Below are 8,505 nucleotides of genomic sequence, written 5' to 3'. Positions count from 1 at the left end.
CATGAGAAAAATCCAAAATTGTTATCCAAAAGTTGAAATCCAAAAAGATGTGCTCCCCCTGAGCAAGTGATCCCCTCTGTACATGCATTTTTCTCTCCACTAACTACTCCCCCTTTGACATCAATGACAATCCCAAAGACACTGAGAGGGGGGGGGGGTGAATCAGTGTCTAACTGGTTAGCAAAATATTTAAATTTATTAATAACTTTGCATCCCAAAACAGTGTACCGGTAAATGAGAATTAATGCAATAAATAGAAATAATAGAGACGACATAGAAACACACCATAACATAAGATATTTAACGAGGAAACTCGGTGTGGGAAAAACCGAGGTGGGATTTGTGACCCACAATATTTACTCAATGGCTGATATACCATTGATGTTCATGACATTTTATTTGATTTCCTTGACCTTCTTGGAGGCATCTCTAATAAATTTTTCTCTTCTCTTTGTCCTTTTCTGCATAAATACATTGCTCTCTATGGTTTTTGCATTTCCAAAGAATTTCTCAGAGGGCTCTCTTGGTGCATCAAGTAGAGCTTTAGCATAATTTTCCAAAATAGATAGGTCTACCTCATATCCCATCTCTGTAACCCAAATAGTTCTAGGACTTGTTGCTTCCATCCAAGTTTCATCTCTCTTAATCACAAAGTAGATTTCCTTGTCATATTCATCAACTATGCTCTACAGTAGTCTCTCCCTTGCTCTCATCTTAGATTGGAATGTCTTGAAATAGTCAGTAATGTTCTTAATACTATCAGTGCACATACCGGTGAAAGCATCTTGTATATGTCTTCCTACCGGAATGTCATAACCAAAATCCTTGTGACCTATGCTAGGTATTTCCTTGGTAAAGTATAGCATTAGGCATACTCGAAGATTACCAAAACAAAAAGTACCTTTCTTGTCTCCTTTAATTTTCTTCAAGTTGTCAATTAATTCATCCTTAAGCCATTCACACACATCAATCAAAGACTAGAAATAGAGTTTAGTCTATTTGCATGAGTAGCTTTGTAACCTAGTACCATACTCACATATCTCACATTGATATCTTTAACATAATTTACTCTAAGTGACCTATTATCAGATATTGCTTCAGTTAAATCCATAACTCCTCTATTAGGAATCTTCTTGGTTTTATCAAGTCTACTACCAGTTGAAGGTAAACCAGTAACCTACCTTAATTGCATCTTTGGCTATCTTGCAAACTGACTCTAACCACATGAATTCTCCATGGACTCTTCTTAATACAAGTCTGACAACTTCCTTTGGAAATTTGGGAATGTTCAGAATCTCTACAAAACCTAAATTTTCTACAACCTTATGTTCAGGTTTAATCACTTCACTTTCATCGGTAATAACTTCATTAAATATCTTCTTCAAATCCTCAATCCCTAGGTTTTCTAAGTTTCAATGTATGTAAATTCTAGGGTCTTCTGCAAATGCTACACCCTTTGGTATTTTCAAAAAATCTCCTACAAAGTCATCTTGTTTCGCAATCTCAGGGATAATCTTGAATATGGGTCTAGGGAGTTTAACATTTTCCACAATGGTAGGGTTCAAAAAAAACTCAGGAATAGAAGATGAGGAAGCCATTTCAAAGAAAAATACCTCTAAACTGAAATTATGAATGCTTGAAAATCACTTCGTAGCTTCGCCTTAGAATACGTTTGCTCAATTTTGCACTCTTTGATCATTTGAATGCTCGGTGAGTTTGAAATGAGGCTCAATGCTTTATAGCCAAAAAAAGGTTCTTTAAACTGCATTAAATTCTCGTTGGTTAAGTGAAAACTTAACACATCCATCGATAAAGAAGAAATGTATCTTCTTACCATCAATCGAGGGCAAAATGCATGATTTGCAACTTGCTACAATTCCCCCTAAGGATTATTCCTCAGTCTCCTAGATCATACCAGTGAGGTAGTGCATTTGTTGCTCTGGTGATCATTCTCCTTGTACTATTACCTTAGATAATTCAACTCTTTGAGTAATCAGATTATCCATCCTCAAACCAAGTTTATCTTTTAGTTCCCAGACATTAGACTTTATTCTTGCCTTCTCTTTCTCAAGTTTTTCTAACTTTCCCTCAAAAACTGCCATTTTCTGCTCAAAAACTAATATAAGTCTAGATGAACCTATAATATTATCCGCAATGTCATCAATTTCCTTCTGTGTCTTCTTGATCTCCTTATCAATGTCCTCAGCCAAACAGTGAGGTTTACTTGCTTCCCTATACAGCTCCTTATACTCCAAAATTATAGAATTGAGTACTTATAAAAGTGTATCCACATGATCGGTACATTTCTTTATGGTGTTGTCAAAGAATGTATTTTTCTCTTTATCAACTCTCTCCTTTATGATATCCTCATTCACCTTGTCTATAGTTATAACATTATCATAAATGAATTTGGATAATGTGTCCAATTTACCTAAAGAATCCTTAATGTGATCTATTTGGCATGTACGTGCAATCATTTTTAGAATAGCTAAAGTGTTATCAATTGCCTTGAAAGCCAATGTATTGCAATCAGTTATCCTCTTAATGGAATCCAAAAGTGCCTCTGTGATATTGGTAGGTCTGAATTCACCTATAGATGTACTTGGTTCTGTTGTAGGTTTCTTCTAAACAGATGTCTGACAAACATCTTAACTATATCCTCTTTACTTCCATCAGATGTATCCATTTTGCTTTTATTTTCCTCCGGTGGATCTGTCTGTGTTTGCACCTCAACCTTTAATGGTTTCTCAGATTGTTTCAGTGTCTCCGTAACTGTCGGTTTCTCAGTTTCAACATGAACCTTTGCCTCTGTTTGTTTCTTTGAAAGCTCTACTGCCGGATTATCGGTCTCCAGTGGCCCTGTGATAGTACCTTTGTCTTTTATAGGTTTTTTAGTCTCTTCCAGTTGCTCTATTTGGGTTGGTATCTCATTTTCCTGAGAGTCAACTGTTTGTGCTGGTTTCTCTGAAATCTTGCTATTATCAACATTATCTGCCTTAACCTCTAAAGTATCTTTATCCACAACAATGTTTACCTCTTGATTATCCACATTCATTGTAAAGAGTATCTCTGACTCAGGGTTAGTATCATCATGTTTTATACCTTCAATATCAATAACCGGTGGATCTTTTGTGTGTACCGATGGTGTATCCAAAGGAGGCGGTGGAAGATTATCTGTAACCTTTATGTTTGGAATACCACCATCTTTTCCTTTACCCTTGTCCTTGTCTTTTTGATATACTTTGAATGTCCTTTTAGGTATTCTCTTTTCCTCTTGCTTTTCCTTCTCTACAAAGAATATATCCCATTTATCTGCAGTCTCATCTGCAATCTCTTTAACTCTTCCAGCCATTAGGCTCACTTGTCGGTGTCCACTAACAAATACTGATCGGTTAGCTTTAGAGATAAGTTCATCTATTTTTTCTTTGGAGTTTACTAGATGTGCAGCTAAGAGTGCTTCAACTTTCAATTTCTTATCCAATTCCATTACAGATAGTCTTTTTGCTTCTAATCTCATGTATAGATTATTGGAATCTCATAAATCACTTATATCAACACTTTCTTGTAAATGTCTAAGTGCAAAATAATACTTTCTTCAATTGTGATTTTGTCAAAATCATTAGAAGAAATATACCCTTTATTCACATTAGATAGATTACCTTCCTCTGTTATCTCATTCAGAAAATCATTCAATGTGGGGGTAACTGGTGTTTGTTTCTTCTTAGGTGTAAGCTTCTTCTTCAGTTCCCTAACTGCCTATTATTTCTTCCTTAGTGTCCTAGTTTTCTTAGGTGAAGAAGAGGGTACCGGTGAGGGTTTTCTCTTCCTTTCTACTCTTTTAAACTCAGTAGCCTTCCCATTGTCAGTATCGGAGGATGTTACAACCGCTAAAACATGTGCTTCAGGTTTTAGTCCTTCAAGTTTGATATTCTTCAATTTTTCTGCATCAAAATCTTCAAGAGCTCCTTCCAATTGTTTTCTTAAGTTCTCCATCTGTATCGGTGTCAGAATCTTCCTCAAGTTGTTAGGCCTTTGAAAATAGAGGATTAGGCTCTGATACCAATTGTCGGTCAATTGCCAATTGGTTGTCATCAATGACAACATCAACTATTCTCATAAGAGTGTAGAATACCAACAATAACCTAGACAACTCTGTTAGTCTCTGTCATCTTTTCCATTCATCTTCTTCTAGACTAATGATTGGCCCTGCTTCTGTAGCTTCCAATTCTTCATTTGTAGTCCCATACCTAATTTGATCTATCTCATTAGAAGGAGATATAGTAGGTGAAGAATTTTCTTGTGCTCTTTCTTCTTTCAATTGTTGTTCATAGTCTTCTTGTCTTTTTAGTCTGATTTCCTCTATTTCCTTTTGCGTTTTTCAGCACACTATCGCTTGTGCTTCATCTATGATATCACTAGATTCTTCAAGAGTTTTTGCATTAGATGCATCTGACAGAGGCTATGGACCCCATTCATACTCATTCGAGTCATTTGGACCTCTTTAATTCCTTCCATTTCTTCTCTCATGTCTTATGGGACTTCTAATCCTTGTAGTGTTATTGCTAATATTGTTGGAACTTGATTAAAAGTTGCTTCTTCTCTCTTAATTTCCATTTCTTCTTGTTCTTTTTCATACTCTTCTTGAGTTTGTTGAGTATTTATTTCTTGTGATGTTGAAGGTAGTATCTTTTTCCTCTACTTAGACTGATGATGTGGAGTATGTTTTTGATCTGATGACTTTTCTAAATGGTATCCAAGTCCATCTTTGTCATTTGTAGACTTAGTTTGTATCTTAATAGGTTCAACAATACCTTCTTGACGCTTTCCTAGAGGACCGGTACCTGAATATCCCATGCGGTGAATCATCTTATAGCTTCCAGACCATATTGTGCAGGGGAAATTTTACAGTGTTGTACTTCTTTGTTTTCACTATCTTCTTTGAAAATCCATTTAAGAACAGCCTCCTCTTCTATTTCATCTGCAAGAAAAGTAGAAGATTGTACAAAAATTACCATCATAAATGACATTTGGAGTTGAATTTTGTGGCTTCATAGCCTCTAATGGTTTTCTAGATTGTCTAGGTCATGGAGGAAGAGACATTAGTGAAATTATAGGTTCTATCTTGTATCCATCCATGCCAATATCTATGATTTTCAATTTCTTTTCTATATCTTTCATCAAAGTTTCTAAACTTTCAGCTACAGAGGTTGTTCTGTTATGAGGACCAAAGGTATCAGTACACTTTTTTAATGCATTACAGGTGTACCTTGTATCAATAAGAATATTGACTTCAACTCCATTATAAGGAAATTTCAAGAACTGATATTAGGTAGATCGTACTACTTGCATTTCATGAATCCATGGCCTGCCCAACAAGATGTTGTATGAAACAGGAAGATCAAGCACCTAAAAATTAACGTCTCTTTCCACAGGTCCTACCCTGATCGGTAATAGTACCAGACCTTTATAGGTTATTTCTTCTTCAACATAAGATTTGATTGTTATTTTCTTTGTTGGATCAATGACAAGTTCAAAAAATCCCATATGTGTCATTAGATTGTAGGTAAAAATATTCAACCCATCACCTCCATCTATCAAAACATGCTTGACTCGGTGTTTATGGATCATAGGTTCGATGTGCAATGGTTGGTTATGTGGGTGATTCAGTGAATTGTAATTTTCTTCAAAGAACGTGAGGTAATGAGGTGAAGTCAGATGACCCACCATAGATTGAAACCGATCTACATCTAAATCTCTAGGGACATTATTAGTGAGCAAAGCTTTGTCCAGGATCTCTCTCTGACCAGAAGAGATCTTAAGCAGTTCAAAAATAGAGATTTCAGTAGTAGTTAATTTTAGTTGTTCAACAATGCTATAACTAGGAGAGGATGATGAAGCCAACTGTTTAGATTTAGCTGTGATTGTATCTAGTTGTTTGTTTGAAGAAGTCAGTATGTTTGATGTTGCTTGATCAGAAGTTGGAGAACTAACTCGTTTTAGAGTAACCTTCTTTTGAGTGCGGGTTACAACATTTGCAGTTTGTGTTTTATGTTATTTATATTTAATTATGATCATGTTGCAATACTCAAATTGGGAAGATTCAATCATGTTGATCACATTGTCATTGTTAGCGTAGGTGTAATTGACTTTGGCACCTCCCTTGGATTTTGAGGAATCACCTTATTCATAAGCAGGCAAGGGATCTTTAAAAGCTTTGTGATCAGCATTAGTTGTGTGACTTCCAATAACAATTTTGCCAGCATCGATGAGGTCTTGAATCTCATGTTTGAGCTTCATGCAGTTGTTTGTTGCATGACCCTTATTTCGATGATATTCACAGTACTCATTTTCCCTCCACCATTTGGGTTTAACTTCTAGATCATATGGTCTAGATTTGTCTGGCAATGTTATTAGTTCATTTTCCAATAAAGTCTTAAGAGTTGATTCATATGATTCTTCCAAAGGAGTGAAATCACATTTGGGCTTTGAAAGCCAAGGTTTCTCTTTGAACAACTCTTTTGATTTCTTTGAAGGATTTTCTGTCGCAGTTTTAGCTGCTTTGAGTGCTTGTGTTCCGCTAGCCAGATTAAATATTGTGGGTTTTGATTTTGTTTTAACAGTGTCCACCACTCCATCATTTACAATGTTTCTATTGTTATCTTTACTGTATTTCCAGTATTTATTCTTTTCTTTGGAACTAGAGCCTTGTTGTTTCTTTCCAAAGTGATATATCTCCTTTCTTTATAAGCACATCTTCCATTATGAGGGCACTATCTACCATTTTGTTAAATGAAGGGTATACTTGCATTTGGATATTGTATTTCAATTCAAGGATCAAGTTACTAACAAAAATGTTCATCTTCTCACAATCTGGAATAGGTCGTGAATATCTAGAGAACATCTTTCTCCAACGTTGAACAAAAGTGAGAAAAGGTTCTCCTATTTTCTGTTTGGTATTGCAAAGCTTGATCATAGTGACTAGATGATGAATAGTATAAGAGTATTGTTGGAGAAAAAATTCAATTAATTACTCAAAAAATTTAATTCTCATAGGTAGGCTTGAAAACCATTCCATAGCTTGTCCTACTATACTCCTCAGGAAAAGGTGCATGAGATATGTTTGTTCATGCATGAACTCCATACATAAAGCACAAAATTCATAGACATGGTCTTGAGGATCTACATTACCGCCATATTTGTCAAACTTAGGAATCTCCACTCTTGAAGGAAATGGAGGCATGCAAAGGTTTTTGTCAAATGGGAACGGGCATATCGTGTCCAAAGAATATTGCTTTGATGATTTATCCTTGTTTTTCATTTCTGTGATTTCAGTCTGTAACACTTGTAATTGTTTGTTTACTAGAGCTAAGGGTGTCTCTTTCTCTTTAGTGATAATGGTTTCAACATTATAATCAATAGGAAGTTTAGCACCTTGTTTTGCTAGCTCTAGAAAATAATCTTTTTTTTCTTTAGCCATGATAATCTTCATCATTTTTGGGGAATCTTTATCCTTTTGACAACTATTTATAATAGCTTATGTAGGTTTAGGGGATTCAGACTCACTAGATGAGGAATCATTGTCATTGGCATGGGTGTTGATATTGTCATAAGTGTTGTGTTTATTAGCTTGTCTCTCTTGCCTTTCTCCAGACATGATGGATGATAAGGGTTGATCAAAAATTGGTAAATTTGACGATAAAGTTTTATTAGAGACAAGGTCCTCTATGAAGAATGGATTAATTTGTAATGAAAAGGACGATCCTTTACCTTTGGTATCTTTCTTGTGAGAACATCTAGTTTGAATAGGCATTTAAAACTGATGTGACTGAGAACTAGATGTGATGTCGAAGTCAAGATCAAATTGAAGCTAGTTGTTTGTTTGACACAGTGATTGAGAGAATTGACTAAGATTCAGTCTGGTTTCAGGAATGATCTATCCTGTATAAGATGTGATCTAAAGTAACTTAGTTTGATTTGAGAGAAGTGACTAAGACTCAGTCTGGTTTCAAGAAAGATCTATCCTGTATAAGACATGATCTAAGTGACTTAAGTTTGATAAGTAGTTAAATGAACTAACTGAAAGATGATCGACAAAATCATAATTATGATGACTATCAAGATTGTTTATGCTCGGAATTATGATGACCAGATTGCTCAGAATTATGATGACCATATATGCGCTCACTGTAGACTGATTAGGCAATTAGACCAATTAGGCAAGTATGACAGTTCTGGAAAAGTGTGTAGACAAACAATTTTTTGGACTGACAAAATCAGGAATTCGTACAAAGTTTTATGACCCAGACGACAATTTAATAGTTCTCAGACAATACAGGACGTTTCTCATACAAGTTTATACCTAAAATAGTACGATAGTCTAGTGACCTCTAGACGACAATCTGATGAGGATGATGATTATTTGTATGACAGTAGACTAAGGGGCAGATGACAATTTTCTAGTAATAGAATGACAATTTTGTATACCCGGATGACAATCATGATAGG

Source organism: Cryptomeria japonica, chromosome 11 (assembly GCF_030272615.1).
Source record: "Cryptomeria japonica chromosome 11, Sugi_1.0, whole genome shotgun sequence".
In the NCBI taxonomy this organism is placed as follows: Eukaryota; Viridiplantae; Streptophyta; class Pinopsida; order Cupressales; family Cupressaceae; genus Cryptomeria; species Cryptomeria japonica.
The sequence above is the reverse complement of the archived record's forward strand: the minus strand, read 5'-3'. Positions refer to the sequence as shown.